Source organism: Sitophilus oryzae, unplaced genomic scaffold (genome assembly GCF_002938485.1).
Source record: "Sitophilus oryzae breed Bouriz unplaced genomic scaffold, Soryzae_2.0 scaffold_249_pilon_pilon, whole genome shotgun sequence".
NCBI classification, from domain to species: domain Eukaryota; kingdom Metazoa; phylum Arthropoda; class Insecta; order Coleoptera; family Curculionidae; genus Sitophilus; species Sitophilus oryzae.
This window is the reverse complement of record NW_022146806.1, coordinates 314,779-342,316: the sequence shown is the minus strand read 5'-3', so window position 1 is coordinate 342,316 and position 27,538 is coordinate 314,779. Positions and strand designations below refer to the sequence as shown.

Sequence of the window (27,538 nt, the reverse complement as noted above, 5' to 3'; positions counted from 1 at the left end):
GCAAGAAAAATATATAATTTAGCTAATTTAAGTGAATTTCATAAATGATCGGTTTACTATACGTATGTATATTATATAGTCACTTACTAGTGAAAAGTTGTTCCGTTATTTCACTCAATTTTTGCCGAGATCTACCGCACGCTACACAACCAACTATTCTAGAGTCTTTTTCGATAAATCGCGATAGTGTCACTGTTAATTTAAGTGCTGCCACAATTTCCATCTAGATTTACTACCTTTATACAACTATCAGTAGTAGAATAAATAATAAATAACATAAAATAAGCTCCGTAAAGACTGACAAATCCACAAAATTTCAAATCAAATTCAAATGTGTCAAATGAATCGTCAAACAGAACTGTCAATGATCCCCACCCTAGAGTGCTTTTATGGTGCTGTTTCCGCCCACCATGCATGAATACATGGATAGCATTATGCTCCTTCCTTAGTCTTCTTATTCAAAGATTTTGTCCCATTTTAAAACCACACAAATGTTGCATTTGTTAATCTTCCGGTATATTTGCATTGACGCTGCTGGTAGAAACATTGTTTGTTGCCAGGTCATTATTGTATTAAATGACATGTTTATAAATTAACGTTGTCAATCGAGTACAGTTTTTTTGTCAAAAAAAGGATATATTAAAAAAGCTAAAGAAGCTATAAATTTATAAAGTGTTATGTATTTATGTTATTTTTTTGTTTAGTGCAAAGGGTGCTATACTTTGTCCTGTTTTGTTCTCTATATATACCTATAGGAAGTTATTTGTCGACCAAATTAAAGCCAATTATAGTAGGTCAAACGAATCGAACGTATTCTTGAGACTTTGCCAAAATTTTAAGTTATTCAGGTAGCATCGAAAGAAATCAACACGACAAATAATAGAAACAGCCATTATTTTTATTCCTCCCGTGTTGTTATTGCGGTTTTTTTGGACAAAGCATTTTGCAACCGCATATAAATAAGCCTTTAATGTGTCTTTGCTGTTTATGTCAAGGTTGGCATTGTATAATTCTAAAATAAGACCAGAAAAATCCAAAGAATACATCGCAGAATGTATAATTAATTAGATATTTAATGCCTTGTTATATTTGATTTTTTTTGCAATAATAAATATTTTCAAAATTATTGACACATTTTTAGTACATTACATTAAAATATATTAGGTTGTATCTTTGGGTTGTATCATATAGAGGTACAATCAACAACATCCCCCCCAAGTGTTAGACAGTTTCGTTTGACACATTTGCATTTGATTTGAAATTTTGCATATTTTTTGAACATTTCTGAGCTTATTCTCTGTTATTTATTATTTATTCTACAATTATTATTCTTGTTTAGAGATAGTAAATCTAGAAGAATATACAAAGTGAAAATAGTTATCTTGCAGTTTTACGTATATAAATATATTATATAATTCTTGCCGTGAACTGTTATGAAAAATTCTAAGTCCACGTTCTGTTTGTCCCCATTTCGGGAAAATCAACCAACCTCTCACGCCCTGTTTCTGGGCCTTTACCCTTCATCAGGTGAGCTCTGGTCGATTTCCTAAAATAACAAACAAATTGCGGAGAATTTCAATGGGTACTGTCGGAACCTAGCGGTTAGACATTAAATCGCCAGTGCATTTTGTCTTCTTTGATAAAAATATTAAAAATGTACAAATCTTTTAGAACTCTGTAGTTACTGTCTCTGAGATTTTTAACAAAATTCGAATCATTTGAAAAATAAAATGAATAATAATGCAGGTATCCAACGAACAATGAATAATATCGAAAAGCAATATTATAATAAATCCTATTTTAGTATTCGATAATAAAAGCACACACAGTATATAAATCTGACACCGTGGTCACAGCCGTAGCCGTGGTATTCTTTTTAGACATTTAACAATACACCTTATAATAAAAAAGACTTTATCACGTCTACTTACGACGGCTTTCCCGTTCTAGTGATATCGGCTTCAACTCCTGGACTCATAAGCACGTACGACACTCTTTTTTCTTTCTGAATGAATGCTATATCAACACGTTTCAACTAAAACGACTAAACGCTGACCTGAGTCAATATCAGACGCAAAACCACGAAGCTTGGAATTTATAAACCATGGAATATTATGGAATAATATCGGAAGATATTTCTAGTATATTCAGAGAACAAGGAGATAAGGGATGGATTTAGATGTCAAGGAGGCCTATATAAATGATATTTCGATTTTTGATTTTAGTATTCTAGAAATTTTTCTTCTATTATCATATCTTTGAATAAGAAGACTAAGGAAGGAGCATATCAAAAATCTTAGGTACACTGCGATGGGCCTCAAATATGGCCGACTTAAATTCCGGTTTATCAGTGTCGTTCTAATTTTATTTAAAAAATGTAAAACTATGATGTAGGGTAGACGTGGGGTAGACTCAATAATTTGTTGTTTTATTTTACGTTGTGAATAATGTTGGTAGTTATTAAAATTGTTATAAAAATATATAATTCTAATAAAAATAGATAAGTTATAATAAGTATTTATTACCACAAACATCCGATACGCTACTGAAGCAGGTAAGTCAAATTAACGTATCTAAATTCTTTGACATCTAATCTTTGACAAGTAATAAATAAAAGCTAAAATGCAAGAAAAATATATAATTTAGTTAATTTAAGTGAATTTCATAAATGATCGGTTTACTACACGTATGTATATTATATAGTCACTTACTAGCGAAAAGTTGTTCCATTATTTCACTCAATTTTTGCCGAGATCTACCGCAGGCTACACAACCAACTATTTTAGAGTCTTTTTCGATAAATCGCGATAGTGTCACTGTTAATTTAAGTGCTGCCACAATTTTCATCTAGATTTACTACCTTTATACAACTATCAGTAGTAGAATAAATAATAAATAACATAAAATAAGCTCTGTAAAGACTGACAAATCCACAAAATTTCAAATCAAATTCAAATGTGTCGAATGAATCGTCAAACAGAACTGCCAAGGATCCCCACCCTAGAGTGCTTTTATGGCGCTTTTTCCGCCCACCATGCATGAATACATGGATAGCATTATGCTCCTTTCTTAGTCTTCTTATTCAAAGTATCATATATTGTCAAACGCTCTCTTTGACTTGACCTTAGGACTTGACAACCAGATGAAACAAATTGGTGACGTCATTACGGCATTTCGTAAATTACTGCACATTGTTTTTAGTAAATGTCATTGTCATTTGATTTGGGGTTAAAATTTTATTGACGGACATCGGATCAATGTCAAAATTAAAATTTGATTGGGATGTCAAACAATGTTTAATTTTGACTTTTTGATTTTAGTTTGAAATTCAAATTTTTTATTAGTAAAATGGGCTACCGATTTAGCGAGAATGAAAAAAAAGATACGGCAAGGCGTTTCCTTTCATGAGTTTTTCTGTGACTGAAAAGCCCGATACGTGATGTTGTTATCTCTTACCCTACATTAATTTAATATAAACGAAACTCAGTCAATTAATAATTTCAGAACGTCCTTAAATTTTTCTAAACAATATGAACTGATCTCAGACACATCCTAAAACGCATATTTGACAAATAATAATGACGTAACGTTCAACGATCGCTGAATTGACAATATTTTTCAGTAATCTGTTAATAGGTGCATTTTCTAAGCTAGTAAACAACAACCCAGACCTACACAACAAAATTGAGATAAAGCTATTCCAGAGAAACCTTGAGGCGAGATTTAAAATAAGATTTCTACAGCCGATAAACAAAAAAGCTTTTGAATGAATGAATGTCTGTGTTTCCTAATCACGCAGTCATTCATTGGGTGACATAAGACACTTATTTTTTTATTTCGCGTTTAAAATCGGAGATAAAAGTGTTTCTTAAAAATGTTAAAAAAATAATTTTGTAGTAATTTTCATTTAATACGGGCAACTTAAGTGAGATGATAATTTAAAAAATAACAGATAGCATTTTGAAAGGATTTGTGATATTAATTTCTAATTGTATATAAAAACATATTTGTTTTTGGTTATATAGTATTTTATTCTGTAAACTTTGCCGATGCCCCTATTTCCGCAAAAAAACCTCCCGTTTAGATCAAAGGGATTTGTTTTGGAAATAGTCATGACTGACTTAAGTCGAGAATAAAATTAGTACCATCTAATGTTCAAAGTGCAAAGTACTTATTGCAGAAGAAAATGTCGGTAGAAATTTGGAATGAACTAGAAGATAAATTAGGGAAGGCAGAAGCTTGATCAACATTCTGTTTTCAAAAAAGGTAAAAAACAGCCTTGACACCAACATATTTTTTGACATTGATTAGTCCTCGGGAATTAAATATAACCTGACAATAGAAGAAACTAGTTCTGCACTAGAGTTTGCAAATGAAATGTATTTGAATACCGGATATCTGGCACTTCACAATTTCAAACTAAATCTCTGCCATTTAGAAGTGTAATGGATTTTGCTATTGTAACACCAAAGGCACAAATTACCTATAACAGATGCGAAAGAAAGCGACTGCATCGGAAACCGTTCGGCAAACCCGACACGCCTATTGAGTGGTGTAAATACACCAGTCGTTTAGTCCGGAAACCCATGCTGTGTCGTATTCGCTTGCTGGAGTGACATAGTGCGTGGTTATATGTTTCTTTTTAAAAACAGATGCGAAAGAAAGCGACTGCATCGGAAACCGCTCGGCAAACCCCACACGCCTATTGAGTGGTGTAAATACACCAGTCGTTTAGTTCGGAAACCTATGCTGTGTCGTATTCGCTTGCTGGAATGACATAGTGCGTGGTTATATGTTTCTTTTAAAACGCGTGTAGGATTTTTGTTGAACTTTTGAACTGTTATTTTTAAGTTTTGGTAATTTGTATATCTTATTTAAAATGGGATACAAATGTGTTTATTTATAAGGAAAAAAAAAGATATTTATAGTATAAAAAAATAATTTATTTAACAAAATTTAATTAAAAATGTGACAAAACAGTACCTGTCTATTGGTTCTATCGGACTTTTTTCGATTATATAAATCTTTATTTGTAAACTTTAATACATCAAATATTTTCAATCTAATAAATCATTTAATGATGTAAATAAGAGGAAATCTCTCACATGGGTGGTCAAATTCTATAGTTTTCATTATATCAAACAGCCTCTGAGAAATGTTTTCAACTCAAAATGCCTTTAATTATGTTTGACTATATCATAAAAAGGGTCTTCAAATACATCAATGTGATATTTGTCTAAAATTTACAAAAGAATCCGAATCTCTGGATAACTCGAAATTATTTACCCATTTAAAAGCCTTTTATCATGAAAGTGGAAAAATTTGTTCAATTTATTTACAGGCTGGAAAAATTATTTATATTAAATTTTGATGAGTTTTGCACTGAAGAAAACATTCAGAGGCTGTTTGATATAATGAAAACTATAGAATTTGACCAACCATGTGAGAAATTTCCTCTTATTTACATCATTAAATTATTTATTAGATTGAAAATATTTTATGCATTAAAGTTTACAAAAAATAAAGATTTATATAGTCGAAAAAAGTCCGATAGAACCAATAGAAATGTAACTATTTTGTCACATCTTTAATTAAATTTTGTTAAATAAATTAATTTTTTATACTATAAATATCTTTTTTTTTCCTAATCTCCTACGAGCTGATATAATATGACGAGCAATCTATTAAATTACTGTGAGATTATACAGAAAAGTCCACAGACTTCGAGACATAGGAAAATCAAGTCCATTTAGCGTGTGTCCAAATTTTGACAAGTTTTCAAAAATGACAGTTTTGTTTAGACTGACGTTTAATTTCACCTGACTTCTCGGTGAATGATTTCTTTTTATGGGGGTACATAAAATCTAAAATTTACGGCCATGAAGAAATTCAAAACTTGGAGCAGTTAAGGCAGAAAATATTTAATGCCTTTGACACTGTCACCCCTGATATGTTATCCAATGTGAGGAGGGGATTTTATGATCGTTTGGGTTATTGTTTAATGCAAGAGGGAGGCACTTTTGAACAATTTTTGTAATTTTTTAAATTTCATTATCCTGTTTTTTTACCGTTTACCCATTACCTACCTTGACGAACATGGGAAAACGAAGGTCCTTTTCAGGACCACAAATATTTTGATTGAGAAAATTGGTAACTTTTTTTTGGATTAAAAAACAAAAGTTGTTAATATAATACCAATTTAAAAGTGTTTTAGTAGTTTTAATACACACTATGATATAAAATTTATTATTATTATAATGTACATTATTAATACTATTGTTCATTCGAAATGGCATTAAGGCCCAATTGAAACAATGATTTAAATTTTACTTAAAGATAAGTAGAGCTTAGAATGAGCTGTATTAATATTCACCTTAAATGAGGGAATTTGACTGATACAATTTTTGAATTTGAATTGTTTTTAATGATACTAACAATTTTAGTTCAATTTTTAATAAAATTTATTTAATATTAATAGAAATCCAAGAGATTTGAAACCTCTTTTAGCGATTTATAACATTCTCAAATGAATTACAGGTGCCCTTATTTTCTATGAAAATCACACAGCTTTTTTCATAGTCGCTGCAGTTGCTATAGCTATAAAAAACTAATTTTTTAAGGTCTGAAAATTGCGACACACGGTAAATGGACTTGATTTTTCGTATGTCTCGAAGTCTGTGGACCTTTTTGTATGCCTCGATAACATATTGGTGCAGATTATTTTCACCCAAACAAATAATAACCCAAACTATACATTGATGCGGGTTGTCTATGAACTCTTTCTGAAGGTCACAGAAACCTGAACGCGTAATTCGGTGTTCTTTCGCATCTGTTGTAGTTAATTTGTGCCAAGGTCTCCAAGTGAGGGATCAAACATGATTCCAAATCCCAGCAACCTAGACACTCACTAAGTCGATAGACCATTATATTACTGAGGACAGAGAATCTGCGAAAAATAAGTAGGTCCCGTTCAGATGAGCACTGGCAAAAAAAAAATAAAACGTCAACTTAAAATTCTTCTACTTTTAATAGAATAAAATGAATTAAATCAGTGACATCCTTATAAAACTGCTGTTGTTTTTATATTTAATACTTTATTTATGCTAGATACTTTAAATATTTCTTTCTGAATGTGACAAGTGACCCATTTATATAAATAAAAAAAAACTATTAAATTTTTCCTGCAAAACCTAAAATCAGAATGGAAAAATACCGCCCCCGGAAGATTTTTCTGTGCACCAAAATCTACTTTTAGTTTCGGGAAACGGTTGCCAAAAAATTAATTTCGCGTGAATCTGCCTGTTGCTTGCGTGTCACAAACACAAAAGCCGACGAACGATGTCTCGCATTAAGATCGGTATTTCGGGCTTTGATTTTGGAAAAAAGTTATTTTTGAGTTAGGCGCCACTTTTTCTTAACGCGTCATACATTCTGGTAGTTTTCCTACTATATGTCGTGTAGTCGATGACATGTGAAAATTTTCGATGCTACAAATACTACTATTTAAATTCTATTCAATTTATGGTGATCGGTGTTATTCTACCGGGTGTTTTTCAAAAGTACCACTTCTATAACTTTTTTATTTTTTCGGATAAAAAAAAACAGATTTGGTATGTTAGTACATGACATAAATGAGGATTGATAGGAGTATTTAATTATTCTTTCGTTCGCTTACTGTTTTACCGGAATTGACTACAATTTTTTTTAAATGGTACCCGCCTCATTTTTTAAATTTATTTGATACAAAATAGTATTCTGAATAGAATGACATATCATATGTCAACCTATGATGCCAACCCCTTGACATTTTCGCCAAAAAATACTAAATATTTTAAATTTCAATTTAGAGTGCCAGGGCTATATACAGGGTCCGGCAATAGTGCGTCGGGCATCTGTAGCTCCTAGAATAAAAAATTTAAGAATTTTGTTTAAGTGCAGATCTAAAGTATGTTCTAGGATGTATTTCAGGAAAATATTTTAATTTCTATAGGGTGGCCCAAAAAGTGTCAGTGGATCGGGATGAATTTTTTAAATGGAACACCCTGTATATTATTGCATTTTTGGCTTCTTTTCAGATCACTTTACATAATCCTAAGATGTTTCCATTGTTTCAGGGATACTAATAAATAAATAAAAATATATATAATTTTCGGCTTTTATTAAAAAAATTATTAAAAATACGAGAACTGTCCTGAAATCAAAACTATATTAGATATTTACTTTAGATGGTCTGTACTTACTTTGCTATGAATATGGTAATCGTATATCATACAGGATGTTCAAAATTTTACGTCAAACTTTCTAAAATATAAAATAATTTTTCTTCGTTTTTTAAATGGAACACCCTGTATATTATGTTTTCAATGAATGGAGAATTAAAAAATGAACATTTTTTGTATTTAAAGTATTTCAAAATTTTTAACGGTTTCGCAGATATATAAGTGCTCTGAAAGGAAGCCAAAAATGCAATAATATACAGGGTGTTCCATTTAAAAAAAAACATCCCGATCCACTCACACTTTTTTGAGACATCCTATAGAAGTTAAAATATTTTCCTGAAATACATCCTTGTACATACTTTAGGTTTACGCTTAAACAAAATTCCCAAGTTCTTTATTCTAGGAGCTACAGATGCCCGACGCACTATTGCCAGACCCTGTACCTATGTAACGACAATTTGACTCGAAATTCCAAGTGTGTGCTACTAAATTATTCGCAAAAAAATGTTTTTTTCTAAATATTCTAATAAGCCATGTTGGTCCCATTTGAAGACATTCAGTTACTTATGGTAAAATATTATATGACTTGGCCATTTTATAACCAGCCAGGAAAAGACACGAAAGATATTAGACGATCAAATCTATTTTTTAAAGCTCTTTTATTAAAAATTAATGGTTTTAAGATATCCATGACACTAGATAATATGACATACATTCAAATCTAGAAAAATATTAAAATATACAGAAAATACTTGAATCGAAAGTAGGAGGTGGCAACATTGCAAGGTTTGGATACACCAGCAAGATGCTTAGGTTCTTAATATTTCTTTTTCTTTAGAGTCTACGTAAAAATTTAAGGTAAGAATTTATTTGTCATGGAATTTTTTCTATATCCATGCAAATTCATGTTTTGACATTATTTAATTCCTTTACGCACCTTATCAGCTTAAAAACGGTTATATACGTGTGTCGTAAGTGTAATTTATTATTTTTTATAGTAATCTATTTTTATACATTTATAAAAATTTATTATCGAACATTGACAATAAAATTATTGTAATAAATTCTAATTTAATCTACTATTTTCAGTGCAAATTGAGAAGTTTTTTTTCAGTACAGAAATAATTGAAGTCGTACTAGGCTAATATCACAAGATGAAAGGTTTCCATAGAGGTTTTTGAAAATCAGTTAAAATTTCCTCAGATGCCATTCAAGGAATAACAGAAAATAAAATTTACTTGTGAATTAAAACGACAGACTTATACACGGTTGTTCACCACATACGACACGGAGTATTATAGCTAAACGATTAGATTTCTGCAAATTGTAAGTTTTTGGGTTCGTTGAAGGACTATTAGAGGTACAATTTAAAAATATTTTTTTAAAAATACAGAGTGCCCAAATAAATAAAAAATATCAAAGTTGTCCTTTTAAATGGAACACCCTGTATATTATTAAATTTTTAGTTTCCACGATTAAAATAAAAGGTAAATTTGATTAAGGTTTATCACACTTTAATTTACCGTTTTTCGAAATATTTTCAATTTTGTGAAATTACAGTAAAATTTATAAGGCTTAATTTCTCCAAGGGTATCAAAGTTTTTAATACTAAATATTTACTGAAGTTTATTTATTGATCAGTTATTGTGTTGCAATAATAAAAATAATAATACCTCATAGAGAGTGTCTAAACATAGGTCTAAATTATAGAAAATGCATTTTCTACGAAAACTTGAAGGGATAGATAAAGAATGGTATCATACAATTTGATAGACAATTAAATTGTGCATCTGATTCTTCTAAAATATACAGGGTGTTCCATTTAAATTAAACAAGTTATTGCCGTTTAAAATTAGAAATTGTTTAAAATAAATTTTTAGACACTCTGTATGAGGTCGTATTATTTTTATTATTGCAACACAATAACTGATCAATAAATAAACTTCAGTAAATATTTAGTATTAAAAACTTGATTCCTTGGAGAAATGAAACCTTAAAAATTTTACTGCTATCTCACAAAATTGAAAATATTTCGAAAACGGTAAAATTTAAGTGTGATAAACTAACTAAACTTAGAAACTAAAAATGTAATAATATACATTGTTCCATTTAAAAAAAGACAACTTTGATATTTTTTATTTATTTGGGACACTCTGTATTTTGTAAAAATATTTTTAAATTGTACCTCTAATAGTCCTTCAACGAATCAAAAACTTAGAATTTGTATAAATCGAATCCTTTAGCTACAATACTCCGTGTCGTATGTGCTGAACAACCCTGTATGTAGGCAGTAGCCCAACTAGAGGAAGCTAAGGGGTGCTTAGCCCCTCCCGACCTCAAATCAATATTATCTTTCAAGTGAGCTGAGCCTCTCCAAAAGATTGAGCATGCATATGGCTGTTAACTCTAATATTCTTTGATATGGCGCACGTAATAATAACAAAATACGGACAAAAAAATCACAATTCACATACACGAGTGCACCGTTAAAACTTAACCAGATAGATATGAATACTGTCGAACCTTGTCGAACAACGTCTGTTTAGTAGTATGTGACATTGTAACGATTAAAATATTCAACAAAGTTAAGTTGTTTTTGCGGTTAAATATCCCGGACATTTTTTTCAAATTCCGGCCGATGTTTTGCCATTCTGAAAAATTCAATGCTTCTCAGTTATTTCATTGGAACTTGAATATTAAGACACCCGTTATATTTCAGACATATGCGAGCTACACAAGGATTTTTTACTCGTTTTCCTTCACGCATGTAATACTCTCGCCACTTGCTACAGCTATACATTAATCGCCCGTATGCTTACCAATTAATATAATCTGTGGGTGTTCATTCATCAAAGACACTTTTAACGACCTACCGCAACGGAACGGTTCTATTTTTAAGCGCAAAGTGTTGCGAGCAAGGCCGAAAGTATCGAAAAATCAGATTAGAATCGCGACCTTAGCGGAATGCACCTCAAGGACCGCAGATTTTGACATTTGACGCACGTTTTGCATGAAAATGTCGGCGGCCTTGCCTTGGAAAAACAAACGAAAATTTGACCGACGCGGTCCGTCATTGATCCTGTCACTTAAAGTGATCGAAAAATAATCACTGATATTAATGAAATCTACATAAAGGTACTTGCTTAGGTGTCATTTATTAAAGATCGGTCCACACGTAACGACTTTTAGGCAATTTTAGGACTGGTAGATCTCGATAAAAGGAACCTATTTTCTCTTTGCCGTTTTTTAAATATTTCCAAAATAACCGAAATATTTTACTTTGAAAATTTATAAAAGTATATTTTTTGCTTAAATTTTGAGAACCACTGGATCTTTTCTGGGCTTCCTTTCTTGTAAATTTAATCTACTATGTACCTATCTTGCCATATTACAAGGCGAGTCTTAAATAAGTTCAAATATTTTTAGGGCTGGTAGATCTCGATAAAAGAAAGATATTTTCTCTTTATCGTTTTTCAAATTAGTCCAAAATAACCGAGTTATTTTACTTTGAAAATTTCCAAAAAAATTTCCAAAAAAACTTTTTTGGAAATTTATTCTACTATCTATGTCGTCATATTATCAAGAAATTACGTGTTTTAATTAAAAACTATACAAACTTCCAAAATTTTTTCAAAAAAATCCGAATTTTTTTTTTCGCGAAAAAAACCTCATAATCGTGTTTTTGGGGTCGAAATATACTGCCCTAAAAATATTTGCACTTATTTAAGACCCACCCAAAGATATACGGAGTTGTTTTACTTTGAAAATTTCCAAAAAAAATGATTTTTTGCTAAAATTTAGAGAACCACTGGATCTTTTCTTGGTTTTCTTTCTTGAAATTTAATCTACTATCTATGTCGTGATATTATCAAGAAATTACGTGTTTGAATTAAAAACTACAAACTTCCAAAATTTTCAAAAAAAATCCGAATTTTATTTTTTTCGCGAAAAAAAAACTCATAATCGTATTTTGGGGTCGAAATATATTCTGCCCTAAAAATATTTGCACTTATTTAAGACCCACCCAAAGATATACGGAGTTGTTTTACTTTAAAAATTTCCCAAAAAAATTATTTTTTGCTCAAATTTTGAGAACCACTGGGATCTTTTCTGGGTTTTCTTTCTTGGAAATTTAATCTACTATCTATGTCGTCATATTATCAAGAAATTACGTGTTTTAATTAAAAACTATACAAACTTCCAAAATTTTTTTCAAAAAATCCGAATTTTTTTTCGCGAAAAAAACCTCATAATCGTATTTTTAGGTCGAAATATACTGCCCTAAAAATATTTGCACTTATTTAAGACCCACCCAAAGATATACGGAGTTGTTTTACTTTGAAAATTTCACAAAAAAATGATTTTTTTGCTCAAATTTTGAGAACCACTGGATCTTTTCTGGATTTACTTTTTTGGAAATTTATTCTACTATCTATGTCGTCATATTATCAAGAAATTACGTGTTTTAATTAAAAACTATACAAACTTCCAAATTGTTTTCAAAAAAATCCGAATTTTAATTTTTTTTCGCGAAAAAAACCTCATAATCGTGTTTTTGGGGTCGAAATATACTGCCCTAAAAATATTTGCACTTATTTAAGACCCACCCAAAGATATACGGAGTTGTTTTACTTTGAAAATTTCCAAAAAAAATGATTTTTTGCTAAAATTTAGAGAACCACTGGATCTTTTCTTGGTTTTCTTTCTTGGAAATTTAATCTACTATCTATGTCGTGATATTATCAAGAAATTACGTGTTTGAATTAAAAACTATACAAACTTCCAAAATTTTTTCAAAAAAATCCGAATTTTATTTTTTTTTCGCGAAAAAAAACTCATAATCGTATTTTTGGGGTCGAAATATACTGCCCTAAAAATATTTGCACTTATTTAAGACCCACCCAAAGATATACGGAGTTGTTTTACTTTAAAAATTTCCCAAAAAAATTATTTTTTGCTCAAATTTTGAGAACCACTGGATCTTTTCTGGGTTTTCTTTCTTGGAAATTTAATCTACTATCTATGTCGTCATATTATCAAGAAATTACGTGTTTTAATTAAAAACTATACAAACTTCCAAAATTTTTTCAAAAAAATCCGAATTTTTTTTTTTCGCGAAAAAAACCTCATAATCGTATTTTTGGGGTCGAAATATACTGCCCTAAAAATATTTGCACTTATTTAAGACCCACCCAAAGATATACGGAGTTGTTTTACTTTGAAAATTTCACAAAAAAATGATTTTTTTGCTCAAATTTTGAGAACCACTGGATCTTTTCTGGATTTACTTTTTTGGAAATTTATTCTACTATCTATGTCGTCATATTATCAAGAAATTACGTGTTTTAATTAAAAACTATACAAACTTCCAAATTGTTTTCAGGAAAAAAAAATCCATAAAATTTTTCAAAAAATTCAGAATTTTTATTTTTTTTTTCGCGGAAAAAACTCATAAGCGTCTTTTTGGGGTTTGACTATACTAGGGACACCTTGTATTGTTTTTTAATTAAAACTTAAAAAAAATCCACAATTTTACTCAAAAAATTTCAAATTTTCAAAATTTTTTGTTCGCGAAAAAACCTCATACACGTGTGCCTGGGGTCGAAATATTAAGACTTAATTTAAGACTAACCCTGTATATGGGGTTTAGAATTAAAAAAGTACATTCCCTCAGTCCTTAAAAGATCATTAATCAAAATGAAACATTAATCCTTTTAATCCACTGAAGGATGTGTCAAGTGGCCCAGACGATCCTTACTCCTAAATGCGTTCATTTTCGAAATACTCTCTGAAGTAATCCGACTTGAAAGAGCTTGGAATTATTTTTAGAAAACAAGTTTGTTCACCTCTCCTCCGTTTCTTTTGAGTGACCTTTCGGCTAGGCAAACGCATAAAATTAGACTCCCAAGACGTTAAGGTAGTCTACCTATGTCTAAATTTAGTTCGAATGGGCTTAAACGAGCTTATAAATAGAAACACCCTGTGTTCTTCCATCTGATTTATTGCCCATTAAGTTAGAGACGGATATTAATATCGATATATCAAAATGTCGAATCGATAGTTTGATGGCGATATACACTGACCGGCAGAGTTTGACAACGTCGAGAATGTCACGTCTCACGTCGACAATTGAATTGTTGACGTTATATGATATGACTTCAAATTAATAGTAGGGGAGCAAAGGATGCTAAATGGGGACTTACTCGAGCACTGGGACCAGTGATGCCAACTCATGGGCAATTTCCTGATTGGTGAGAAATTTCGAGATCGAGAGGTAAAAACAGTGATGCCAGCTCGTGGAAATTTTCGAGATCTAGAGGGAAAAGGGAAATTTTAACCCAAACCACCATATTTGTGGGACATTCTAATTACCGCAACTAAATACACATTTTCGGTTGGCTTCAGACATTATTCTTGTATCCCCTTCCCTCGAATACATTGTGAATTTGAAATAAGTGCAAATATTTATATATACAGGGTGTCCCAGAAATAAATGCAAGTATTTTAAGTGGTGGTAGATCTCGATAAAAGAAACATATTTTCTCTTTATCGTTTTTCAAATAAGTCCAAAATAACGGAGTTATTTTACTTTGAAAATTTCCCAAAAAAAAATGATTTTTTGTTAAAATTTTGAGAACTACTCGATATTTTCTGGATTTTCTTTCTTGTAAATTTAATCTAATACCTATATTGCCATATTACCAAGAAATTATATTTTTTAACTAAAAACTAAAAAAATTGACACTTATTTCTCGGATTCCCTGTATGGATGGTATATTTCGACCCCAGGAAAACGCAATACAATTAAAAGTAATCTCTAAAATTGCTTGAAAAATTTTCAAATTTTTATTTAACAAATATATTATCTGTATTGTGTTGATGACGATATGTGTCTTCGTGGGAAGTTCTATTTCAGAAAGTTGGCAACACTGGGTAAAAAAGAAATTTTAACTCAAAACACCAATTAGTAACCACAAATAGTTATCGTATACGCATTCAACAAACTGACTAAACTGAACAATTTATGATAAATGTACCTTGCTTTGAAAATCTCATAATGTCAATTAATTTGGTCTGGTTTAAGTAAATCCCAAAATTCCCGCTTGAGCTCCCCTAGAATTTTTTTTAGAATTTAGAATGAGTGGGAGGGGGGTTAATCACTGCAACCTTACAGATCTATTGTGTCCCCCTTTCTTGAGTTATAACTGATCTTACAGTCCCAGGGCTTTGACAAAAGCCAGTATCTGGGACGGTTTTATAGAAGGTAGTTCTCCATCTCCAGTATCAGTCGTACGCGCACTCAGTGATGAGGTGTACTGGTGTTTCCCCATTATCCCCACAGAATCTGCATGATGTGTTCATTGAGGAGACAGTGACCAAACCAAACCCCGTGACAATTCGAAGATTGTTCTTACTTAAATTCAGGAAGATCTTTGATTTTTCATGATCGTAAGCCCTCAGAAACTTCTTCGAGTGTCTTAGACCGTTGCAAGATTCCCATTCCAGGTTGCGGATGGAGTCTTCCAAGTTCTTGAGTTCCGTCTTGAGTTGGTTACCACTTGGAAAGCATAACGGTTCTGGTCCAGTTAGTGGGGAGTGTTCGCTCCTTTTTCTAGCTAGATCATTTGCTTTTTCATTGCCTTCTATCCCTTGGTGAGCAGGCACCCAGAGTAGGAAGACTTTGTTTTCTTTGCCTAATTTATTCAGCTTCTTTACGCATTCTTTGACCAATTTCGAATTGATTGATACTGAATTGATCGCTTTTAACGCTGCTTGACTATCAGATAAGATGGCTATTTCTTGTTTCCGTTAGTTCCTAAGATAAGTTGTACGCATCTTTCGATAGCGTAGATTTCTGCCTGTAGGATGCTAGGGTAGGTGCCCATTGGTTCGTTGAGCTCCCCTACTATAACAGTTATTAATACGGGTGCCTCCATGCTTACCCATTTATCTGTCTGACATATACATGTCTTAACAGAAAATAAGATTAAATACAAACCATCAGCTATGTATCACATTAGTGTCAGGCTTTTTCAAATAGTTTCTTAACTCAATTATACCCAACCATCTAAATCAAATCAAGAAGCCAATTTAGCTCTCACTCTAATTATGAGATTTATATAAAAGACGTAAGTAATCTTATTGATTATACATGTGCATACGGTATTTATCAGGACGGGTCTGATGGATGTATGTAACTTCTTGAACGTTGCTCGTCGGTTCGTAAATGCAGACATGTACGTTAAAAAACGACAATAAAAAGGAAATCAACCTTTAATGTGTGTGTGACTTTGATAATTTAGGTTATCGGTTTAAAGCAGTCGATAATTCTACGACAAACAAGGCTAAATCAATGAACAACTTTTTGTACTGAACTGTGAAAAAAAAAATAGTATTTTTATGATGTACAGGGACATCATTTTAAGTGTCTCACTCGATTTATAATTTTCCTGTTTGGTATTTAAAGATAGTAGAAAGATTTCCTAATGTAATTTTTCGCGAGGATGCCGATTTTCTATATTAAAATTTTTTACAACGTCAATTTTGACAGATACGACGCCATCTTGATTTTTTTTAAATGGAAACCCCCACATATTTTAGCATGGTCCGGTAGACATATTTTAGCTAATTTCAAAAATATATAGTTTAGTATACTTTGCTCTTACCGTTTTCGATATGCAGTGTATTTAAAAATGAATTGTTCCAGAATCATTTTAAGTGTCTCACCCAATTTAAACTTTTCCTCTTCTCTATTTTAAGATAGTAGAAAGATATTTCAATGTAAATTTTCGCGAGGATGCCGAATTTCTACATTAAAATTTTACAACGTCAATTTTGACAGATACGACGCCATCTTGATTTTTTTTAAATGGAAACCCTATCATATTTTAGCATGGTCTGGTAGACATATTTTAGCTAATTTCAAAAATATATAGTTTAGTATACTTTGCACTTACCGTTTTCGATATACAGTGTATTTAAAAATGAATTGTTCCAGAATCATTTCAAGTGTCTCACCCAATTTAAACTTTTCCTCCTCTCTATTTTAAAATAGTAAAAAGATATTTCAATGTAAATTTCCGTGAGGATGCCGAATTTCTACATTAAAATTTTTTACAACGTCAATTTTGACAGATACGACGCCATCATGATTTTTTTTAAATGGAAACCCCCACATATTTTAGCATGGTCCGGTAGACATATTTTAGCTAATTTCAAAAATATATAGTTTAGTATACTTTGAATTACCGTTTTCGATATACAGTGCATTTAAAAATGAAATCTTTAGAATTATTTTAAGTGACTCATCCAGTTTACAATTTTCGAATTTTAAAATTCTTGAAAATGTCAAATTTGACAATTACGACGCTTAATTTTTTTTATTTATTTATACTTTGATTCTTCTTCAATATGACCTTTACATACCGGGTGATTCCGGAAACTTTGGCAGCATATTTTGCAGATAAAAATAAGTAAAAAAGTTCGTATAAATGTCCTAACATGCTTAGTTTCGGAGATACAGGGAGTAGAAGTATCATTTTTACTCAAGATACGACGCCTTCTTGATTTTTTTTAAATTGGGTGAGACACTTAAAATGATTCTGGAACAATTCATTTTTAAATCCACTGTATATCGAAAACGGTAAGAGCAAAGTATACTAAACTATATATTTTTGAAATTAGCTAAAATATGTCTACCGGACCATGCTAAAATATGTGGGGGTTTCCATTTAAAAAAAATCAAGATGGCGTCGTATCTGTCAAAATTGACGTTTTAAAAAATTTTGGTGTAGAGAATCGGCATCCTCGCGAAAAATTACATTAGAAAATCTTTCTACTATCTTTAAATACCAAACAGGGAAATTATAAATCGAGTGAGACACTTAAAATGATGTCCCTGTACATAATGTATTAGTTCATTTTCAGGAATCTTAATCTTTAGAGAGCTTAATATACTTCACCCTGTGGAATGGTGTAAGTAAGGAATTTAAAAGCCACTTTATCACCAAGCACAAAACATCCCCTGGTAGAACATTTTCTGTAATGGCAATGACTGGCAGCAGGTGGATGACACTTCTTATGGGAGAACTGGCAATGGTTCAAAACTTGGCTACAAGCGATTTTCTAGGAATCTTCCTTACCGATAAATTACCGACAAGAGTGACAGATAAAACCTTGACGTTCTTTCAGTAATTGAGTTCATCTCTTTTTCTTTCTAAAGCGTGCGTTGAAAGGAGACAAAAACCATTTTTGGGACCCATAATATGAATATGTATGTCATTTGAACACCACTTTTGTCCTTATCGGGTCGTTGACGTTGACAACGTTGACTTGTCGCCATTTTATTACTTTTGTATACACGTCGCTTTGCAAATTTCATACATAAATTATTTAGGCAAATATAGGTTTTTGATAAAACTCTTCGGACTAACGTGTGGAAAAATATTTTTTTTATCTTAACATGCTCATTGTCATTCTCCTGATTTAGGTAACAGAAAAGGATCATCAAATCCAACTGAATTTTATGTTTTTTCATCCCAGGACCGATAGACGAAATTAGCCATCGGAAGAAACGGACCATAGTACAAAACAGAAAGGTGATCTATTTTCTTTCCACTTAGGATATTGCAATGATGTACTGTATGTTTGAAATGATCGTCCAGTTGGCTTAAAAATTATGATCGATTAAATTTCCCATATCCTGCTGGCAAGCGAAACCGTGGGTTGGCGTTTACATGTATACGAGTGAATTGGAGTGAATCGCTATGGCAATCTAGTAAGTCGGAGAGAGCAACAATACGAAGTATTTATTACATAACCACTAAATCTGACGCTAGACTAAACTAAAATTAACACGGTTATTTTGGACTTATTTGAAAAATTGTAAAGAGAAAATATGTTTCTTTTATCCAGATATAGGTACCAGAAAATATTTGCACTTATTTCAGACTCACCCTGTATAGTTAGCTAGTATTTAATATTTTGTAGATACCCCGTATATAGTATATTGATTTTCAGGGTTCGGAAGTAGTTAATTAAGACGTAATTTACCTGATTAACTACGTGTAGTTTTTCTTCAAAAACTACGTCTTTTCCCGTTCATGAACTACATGAAAACTATGTTAATAAACTATGTATTGATATTATGAATAATTTTCCTTTGTATGAGGTGTAATAGAGATAATATTATGTAAATATTATATTTAAAGCCATATTTCTTCTGTTTTCTTAAATACATTGTGTGTTTTTAAAGCTTCAACTTATTAAAACCTCACCTCAAACCTTTGATATTTGAAAGTTACATACACAAGTTACATAAACTACAACTACACCCTCTACATAAACTACATTAACTACATGAAATGTAGTTTATGTAGTTTTAAAAGTAATATGTAGTTTTCCGAACCCTGCCAGGGTTCGGAAGTAGTTAATTAAGACGTAATTTACCTGAGTAACTACGTGTAGTTTTTCTTTAAAAACTACGTCTTTTCCCGTTCATTAACTACATGAAAACTACGTTAATAAACTATGTATTGATATTATGAATAATTTTCATTTGTATGAGGTGTAATAGAGATAATATGATGTAAATATTATATTTAAAGCCATATTTCTTCTGTTTTCTTAAATACATTATGTGTTTTTAAAGCTTCAACTTATTATAACCTCAAACCTTTGATATTTGAACGTTACATACATAGGTTACATAAACTACACCCTCTACATAAACTACATTAACTACATGTAATGTAGTTTATGTAGTTTTTAAAAGTAACATGTAGTTTTCCGAACCCTGTTGATTTTATATCATTTTTATAGTTGTATCTTATCATGAAAGAATGCTATTTATCCGGTATGTAGCATTTTATTTTTTCTTCGTAGGTTATAAATACTAATCAGTCAAAGGTAGGCCCTTATAAAAACTATGCTTACATTTTTGCTCTTTACTATCAAAAGCAGATAAATTTTCGTGGACCCCCATTAACATCTTATGGACCCCCATTTTTTGTTCACGCCTACGTAGACCCCCAGCAAGTCTCCCGTGGACACCTGGGGGTCCACCTGGACCACTTTGGGAATCACTGTTCTAGATTGAACTCTAAAGTGCTATTTTTTGTATTGAAAATGTCAAGTTTACTTATGATATGTCTTCTATTCAGTATGGTCCAGTTTTATCAAATAAAGTCAAAAAACACCAAGGGTGCCATTTAAAAATCAAAATTTGCAGTCATTTCCGGTGAAACAGGAAGTGACCGAAACTAATTGAATACACCCAATGAATCCTAATTTATATCATATACTAATAAACCAAATCTCGTTTTTCTATCTCGAAAAAACTTTTGAAAAACACCGGAGAGTGAAGCACTAGTATAGAATTACTATTTCTTATCGTGAATTTGATAAAAAAAATTAAAGTTATTTTTAGCCAAATTTCGGTTATAAAATGATATTGAATTAGTACTACATAAATAATTTTTTTAATAAATGACGAAATTTTTATTCAGACTAGACAGCATTACTCTATTTGTTATCAAACTTATTGGAATTCAAAGTTAATCTTCTTGTTATATATTTATTGTGGGTTTAATATCATGTAGTACGTTACTATGTAATTCCCATTGTCTAAAAGTCATAAACGTGCAATTTTAAAATAGGTATTTTAAATAAATGTGAAGAAATTTCCTAAAATGTCAAATATTTTTGCATAAACTTAATTATACACTTTCTATTTTCGAGTTGCTTCTCGAGAAAATACCACTTAAGTAACATTTTATTGACAGAAGTAGGAATTAAATATATACCTACCTACTTAATTTAATAGGAAGTAAACTTAGTATTTGAACTTAATAATAATCATCACAAAATAAGGAACCGCTTAGCTTGTTAATTAACATTGTTAACTGTGCATTATTTATTAGCAAAAAAGAATCATATTCTATTCAACAAAACGAGATTTAACTAACTAAATGCATTTTTAGGGAAAAAATAGATTTTTAATAATTTCAAATTCAATACAAAAATAAAACAATAGCCCCAGGAACAACCGTAATGCATTATTAGTATCGTGTGTTGCCACCTCTAACTGCAATAACCGCTTGAAGTCTTCGTGACATTCCTCTTATCAAATTTTGAAAAGTTTCCTGTGGAATGTTTTCCCACTCCTTACGCGCAGCCTGTTCCAGTTCAGCTAATATTCGGGGTGGAGGATTTCTTTGCCGAAAACGCCTTTTTGACATGTTCCAGACACGTTCTATTGGATTCAGTGTAAAGTTGTAATTCCTACATCATTAAGGTATTGAATAACGTCCAAAGCGACGCGACGTGAGGCCGAGCATTATCATGCATTAGTAAGAAATCCGCTCCTATGAACGGCGCAAATGAAAGTACATGTTCTTCAAGGATCTCTAACACATATCTGCGTGCATTAAGGGCAGGTCTAGGTAGAGGCACTAACTCCGTACAGGCATCGTAGGCGATGCCTCCCCAAAACATAAGACTTCCTCCAGCAAATGGTTCCCTTGGAGATACGCCATGCTTGGGCAAATCGTTCACCGTCTCTTCTCCAGACTCTACAATGACCGTCTGGGTGATCGCAATCCAATTCTCGTCTCGTCTGTAAACAAGACGCGCTTCCGGTCATTTAAATTCCATCCCGAGTATTGTTTTGCAAATCTTAAACGACTAACACGGTGTTGTCTGGTGAGGAGAGGTCCAGTTGCCGGCCTTCTGTTACTTAAATTCGCTTCATGGAGGCGTCTTCTAACTGTACGATCTCAAATACTGATATGGCGTACTTCCCTAATCAAATTGTTTAAGCTACGGCTGGTAGATGTTCTGTTTCTTAGAACATTGAGGTGCAAAAATTGTCATTTCTTTTAGAAGTAGCTCTATGTCGTCCTTGTGCTGGTCTTCTTGTATAAGTTCCGGTCTCCCGAAAACGCTGCACAGCTCTTATAACCGTTGTGTGATGCACGCCTAAATCGCCAGACACATAACAGTAACTTCGACCTTCTCTAAAGTTATTGCTTGGACAGCTTCATTTTCAGTCGGATGACGTGACGCTCTATCCATACTCAATAGATGGAATGGTATATGTTTCACAACCGTATTTTTTTAATATCACCTTAAAGAGTACGAAGTACTACTGAAACTGTTTGCCTTAGGTACATGTAGGAAAAAATGCAAAATAAGGAATTTCAATAATTCAGAAAAAATTGACCTTAGACACCAAAATATAGTGTAAGCATTGTTTTTGTCCAGTTCTGTTTTGCGCACGAGCAAAAATAAACTCCTGTTTTAATTGTTTTAATTGATATTTATTATTTTCTTAAAGAAATAAGCCGTGGTGCGATAATTTTGTCCAGGAGTGTATTTCTAGTCGTATACACCGAAAAAAACTCTTTATTTTCTACTGAATTAATATAAGCTTTTATAGTCTTGGTTACGCTGACCATAAATAGAGTCATAAGTCATAACAGGATCATAACTCCCTTGGGATAACGGGTTATTAACGGGAATTAAGAAGCCATAATTCCCTCTACGTTTTATGGGTAACAACAAAAACCAAGAAATACAATAACCTGAGACTTTGAGTAATAATATAAAATGAAAACGGACACTCATCTAACTATTCTAATAATTTATTTACATCATTAATGTGACATTAATAATGTCACATAATATAATAAATTTATAAGAGAATAGGTAGATAGAAGGTAGATAAAATGACTTGTTTTTCTGTTTTTAAAGATAGGCAATAACCAAACAGATCTGTGACATATAAAATAAATACAGGGTACAGTTTTCAGATAAAATAACAGCTTTATAAACAGGGTGTCCCAGAAATAAGTGTAAGTATTTTAAGGGGTGGTGGATGTCGATAAAAGAAACATATTTTCTCTTAAAAAAGTAGAAAAAAGACTCAAAGTCTCGGTCTACTAAGTCTCGGTCTAAGTCTTTTTTCTAGTTTTTTAATTTGAACCAGGTCTCTTTGAGAAAAATGGATGCCTTCTTTAAATATTTTCTCTTTATCGTTTTTCAAATAAGTTCAAAATAACGGAGTTATTTTACTTTGAAAATTTCCAAAAAAAAATGATTTTTTGCTCAAATTTTGAGAACCACTGGATCTTTTCTGGATTATCTACTACCTATGTTGCCATATTACCAAGAAATTATGTTTTTTATCTAAAAACTAAAAAAATGCAAATTTTCAAAAAAAAATCATTGAAAAAAAAAAATTATACCTAGGCGTGTTTCTGGGGTTGACTACCAGTTAAAATACTTGCACTTATTTCTGGGAATACCTTGTATAGATACATAGATAGTAGCATGTTTAGAGATCGTTTGTAAAAGTCTGTACAAACTTCTTCATCTTAAATGGTGTTGAGGCATGCAATAAGTGAATTGAATGATTTAGTTTATTTTTTAAGAAGCAATCCCATTTAACTACTATATTATTTTACTATACATGTCTTTCTTTAACTATGTACCGAATGATCGAAAAAAAACGGCATCCAGTTGGCTTGGAAATGACGATCGGTGACATTCCCCATATAAAATCACAGCGATTTTCATTTCATAGCCATCGCTGTCGCAGTTTTTTTTTCAATCATATTGTATAAGAATAATATTAAAAAGTAGGTATTCTAGAAATTTTAAAATGTATATGTATTGTCGATTAGCTACTGAAAAACTTAGTTCTGTAGTATTGTAGTATCTCTCAACCAAGATTTTTTCTTTATTGTTAACTAAATACATCTATAAGTACTCTTTTTAAAAGTAGGATATTTAAAAGAATTCATTTAACACAAAATAAATTGTCTTTAATTCAATATAACTTTACTAGGTAATAATAACAAAGTTATTAAATATAATATATAATATCAATTATTAAATACACCATAAAAGTGCATTTTATATTTGTCATTTATGCTTTTTGCGCAATTTAGAGCTGTTTTATTATCATAGTATAAATTATAGTAACCTCTGGTCACTTCTACCTGAGTACTAAATTATTTTATGAAAGACTCTTGATCTATTCTATGAGATATTTATTTATGAAAATAAGTATAAAGTATATCATATTTTTAAACATTTCATAACAACGCTAATAAAATAAAAATATAATATACAGGGTATCCCATTTAAAAAAAATAAGTTTTGTTCATAATTCAAGAATGACAGCTCTCAGCGAAAAACTACTTAAGCCAATGTATTCTACAAGGAAAACTCTATTTGTCACAGTTTTTACCTTCTCGATAAGTTATAAACATAACCGAGATACGAGCGTAGTTGAAAAATGCAACAATTTTAAATTCGCCCTGTATTTCAGGAACTAAGAGGACTAGGACAAATCTGTGTGTAGTATCTTTAATTTCGTAGAGAGACCCCTTAAAACACACGGGAAAATGGGACACCCTGTATCTCCTGCATTAAGTCATCTTTGGCATCTTTTATTTCTTTTTACACGTACGTGTATATTATTAATAATTCCTTTGATATTTTAAAGATATAATTTGACGCTAAAATATTTTAAATTTAAGGCAAAAAACAAGCCAAAAAATTATTTATAGGTCTACTGTAGTAGGTATAGTAATGTAGCAAAAAATAAAACCTTGCATTTTACAGAATATAAAAAAAACAGAAATAGGAAAACCAGATATGTCAAAGACTAAAATATTTTAGTTATTTAAGTTTAGTTATATTAAATATATTTCATTATAATAGTTCGTAAAAAATCTTTAAATAAGCTGTCAAAAAAGAGAACATACAGAAATAATAATATGCGATCGAAAAAAACGGCGTCAGACATGGCATGGAAATGAAGATTGCTGTCAACTGGACGCCGTTTTTTTTTAATTATACGGTATATTAACTAGTTACTAGATGTGTTTATGTATTTTTAGTTAATTGGTCATTATTTTTTTAAGATAGACGTATTCAATTATTTATAAAAAAGCAACAAAAAGTAAAACCCTGTGATTTTAATAATGTATAGAATTTTAAAATTAATCCAAACCAAACTATCAGAAAAATAATAAATAAATCACATTCCCTTACCTGTTTCTATAAAAAAAAAACAACTTTCAAACTTATTCTTCCTTTTTAGCGCGAACTATTTTCTTTCGAGAGTCTTTAAAGACAACCACACACTCACTGATGTGACGGACGGAATTTCTGACTTTTAGTTGCTTGTTTTCATTTCTTTTTCTTTCTCTTAAGTCCTTTTCGTGTTTGAGCGATACAGATACTACATTTTAGGATGTAGTGTAGCTTAAGATGATTGTAATTTACTGTTAGTACTAGTGTTTTCAGTACGACCGGCGAGATGTTGACGAAGTTGGAAACTGAGCCGGGCTGGCAATCAGCGACGGGCAGGACTGTCTGAGCCGGCTTTTGCCCCACCATGCCACAACACGTGGACGCTTATCTCTCTCAGCCAGACTTAAACACCGGAATACCGAGTGTTCGGCGACTGTGGTGGCTATTAATTGTCACGGTCTGGCCACGAAATACTGTATCAATACTATCAATGAAGATACGAGTGCGTTTCTATTGGGATTTTCTGATTTTTTAAGTTTTGATAGGCCTATCTTCCGAAATTATACAGGGGATCCTGCGTCCTGCATGGTGATATTGATGCAGCATTTATGCAATGTATTATGCGATGTACAGGGTAATTTAAATTAATCTGTTTAACCAGAGGAAACTTATTTGTTGACTACAGTATGAGTACGTCCCCGGATTGTCTGTACAGGGTGAGTCAACGCTAGAGTTAAGCCCATTATCTCATTTGTTTCGAGGTTTACAAAAAAATATTAAATATAAAAGTTATAGGGACGGTTGAGATACACATTTTAAAATTATTATAGAGTATACAGGGTGCTTCAAAAAAGTGTGGCGAATATAACATATGTTTTTTTAAATGCAACACCCTATTTTTGATTTTATTTTTAGGTTCTGCGTAAAATTCCATAACTTTTTTGTATATAATGTTATATACCTAAAATTAATAGTTTCTGTAATATTTAAATTTGTTTAAACAAATGTTAGATTGCAGTGTGATAAAAAATTGTCAATGATGACATTGTTTCTGAAGTTGGACAACTAAAATTTGGTAGGAGAATTTTATAGAGATATAGAAAAAGTCCTATGTAAAGATATTTTAGTTAGATGCTGGGTGTTCAAAATATATTTGTGAATTTCAACTACTTAAAATTAAAAAATCTCATTTTTTTTAAATGGGACACCCTATATATTTTCATTTTTTCTGATAGACTTTACAAAACTCTTTAACTTTTATGTCATATACCTATTTTTAGTAGTTTGCGATTTATTCCAATTTTTTCTATTTTTACCCATATTTTTAATACAATTACGCTATAACATTATAGTTACCAGGACAAAAAGTAATAATTATCAAAATTTCATGTTTGTTAAGCAAGTTAAGAAAAAAAATTAAATTTTAGTTTAATTTGTTGTAATAAGTGTAAATGGTAGAGATAATAGATGCAGATTTTCCTGAAATGAATTAGTCCATGTGACTGATATACACCAACAAGTCAAGAAAAACATATTTTTTGGTTCAGTACTATATATTATATAGTAGATACTTTGCTAAGTACTATAAGAATATATGTAGATTTGTAGATTATCTAGAAAACATCTTCAGTGTGTAATGGGACGGTTTCGTGGCAGTAGTAATATTGGCTTTACCAAATGAATTATAAACCAGAATTACTACGAGAAAAAAACGTTACTGTATGTCGAAGAAAATTCCTATATCAGTAGTCTTCAGTAGTCGCCCCGATGGAAAATCCAAGTGTCATCTTTCATAATATAGAAATACACCAAAAAATTTATGACTGCAATTTTAGTTTATTTGAGTAAAGTTAATTAATGTTAACTAATACCAGCAATTGTAACTAGTTATTAAGCTACTTGTTAAAGATAGGTAATAAATAGTTTTGTTTTGTCATGGTAACTATGATTTTATAGGGTAATTGTATTAAATATTTGGGTAAAAATAAAAAAAAAATTGAATAAATCGCAAACTATTAAAAATAGATATATGACATACTCGATAAAAGTTGAAAAGTTTTGTAAAGCCTATCAGAAAAAATTAAAATATATAGGGTGTCCCGGTTAAAAAAATTGAAATTTTTTAATTTTAAGTAGTTGAAATTCATAAATATATTTTGAACACCCTGTATCATTTGACTAAAATATCTTTACATATATCTTATTTTTCACCTCTATAAAACCCTCCTACCAAATTTTGGTACTCCAACTTCAGAAACAATGGGACCACTAACAAT

The 27,538-nt window shown here is 31.2% G+C and overlaps 1 protein-coding gene across 1 annotated transcript in view; it reads right to left on the bottom strand.

Moving 5' to 3' along the window:
- The window catches only part of LOC115884429 (protein phosphatase 1 regulatory subunit 3B), a 67,872-nt gene extending 42,279 nt beyond the window's left edge, over positions 1-25,593 (bottom strand). The window contains exon 1 of the mRNA XM_030902996.1: positions 25,281-25,593. The gene's annotated coding sequence lies outside the window, so the exon portion shown is untranslated. The remainder of the gene's footprint in view (positions 1-25,280) is intronic.
- Between the last annotated feature and the right edge of the window lie 1,945 nt (positions 25,594-27,538).